Consider the following 1,657-nt stretch of genomic DNA (forward strand, 5'->3'; position numbering starts at 1 on the left):
GGAAAGATTTAAGGTCAGGACAGGGAATGTTAGTATTAACGAATGAAGTCATGGCTAGCATACAAATTTTCTTACTTGCAACTTTTGCACAACTGTCTTGCTAGACTAAATGATATTCTTTAATGTAAACTATCCTAGTACTGGATGGGAGGGGGGAGGGTGGCAAAGCACTTACAAAACACTTGCAGCATGACATTCTGCTCAATTACACACTTGCATCTGCAACTCCCATCAAACGGCACAGCTCAATGCTTTTGAATCACTCTCTTATTTTAGGACAACAGAAAAATAAAGAAAAAATAACTCACCATACACTTCCACACCTCTAAGAGAGTTCAGTAAAATATCATAAATATTTCCAAGGTGGACACAATATTAGGCGCTTAAGTATTTCACCAACAGGTTCATGTTAATGCTTCAAACTAAACATAGCAAGATGGGGTGGGAAGAGAGTCTCACCAACACTACCTATTCAATATCCCAAAATGCTATAAAACACAGGTTTTATGCTATTTACATCATTGTGACAATATTTACACACAACTTCATTCCCACCTATAAAACTTTTTTTCTCAGTACTCTACCTCCAATGAGGAGAACGGTATCATCTTACATCTCTCTTTATCAGGTGATTAAGAGAAGTAAATAAAATTAAAACGTGTTACAATCACCCACTTGATTTCTTGTGCTACAGGGTTTCTTTACTGCACATCCTTTTGGATTTTTGAGACCATAAAAAAATATATTTTAGAAGACAAATACTGTTGGGAAGACATCTTATATAAAAAAAATAAAAAATAAAAAGCAAGGATAATCAGAATAACTGTCTGGAGGGGACCATCTCTTAAACTAGACAATTATTATTTTTTTTTTTTTTTGTCTTAAAAAAAATGATAAACATCATTTCTTTTACATATATATTTTCCTTTTTTTTGGAGGGGAGGGGGGAAGAGGGGGAAGGGAATTCCCTTTAAAATAAACTATTCATAAAAACAAATGCATGAATCAATTTATTACCATATCTTCTTAAAACCAGTTTTGAAAATGTAGATAGTTCAGTCCTTCCCAGATCTATTGCAACAGTTCCCTTGACAATGTAATTCTAACTTTATGAGTGATGAAGGTTGCAACACAACCGACGCAAATAATAATCCCCCCAAAAAAAATGAGTAATAAAAATAGAATCCCATTTTGGGGTTTTTTCCTAAAAGCCCGGAGGTGCCCAAAATGGCAATACAACCCAATTATCCATTTTGCTCCCCAATTATAGAAGGTCCCCAAGTATCAGATCAAAATATCACTCGTAATTTCCAAATGTCTTGATGTATAAACAATAACAATACCTACATCAGTGACATACATAGTCTTTCAAAATAAAATCTGGTACAAATTTGCTGCATAAAAAGTAGTGATCTACCAAGAAAATTTGAAAGAAAGAAAGAAAAAGATTTTACTCCTGAGAATGTGGAGTTGCCAGTTCTTGCAGCTGTGCGGCAGCCTAATAAAATTTCTTTGCTTGAGCATCTTGTTATCTCTGAAACAAGGAAGAAAAAGTCTATTAACAGTAGTCAATAGATTTATGAGTAGTCATAGCAATAACAACACACTACAAATATATAGTTGTAACACATGCATGTCTATACTGTAATCATGCATG

This window comes from Penaeus monodon, chromosome 29 (genome assembly GCF_015228065.2).
Source record: "Penaeus monodon isolate SGIC_2016 chromosome 29, NSTDA_Pmon_1, whole genome shotgun sequence".
In the NCBI taxonomy this organism is placed as follows: Eukaryota; Metazoa; Arthropoda; class Malacostraca; order Decapoda; family Penaeidae; genus Penaeus; species Penaeus monodon.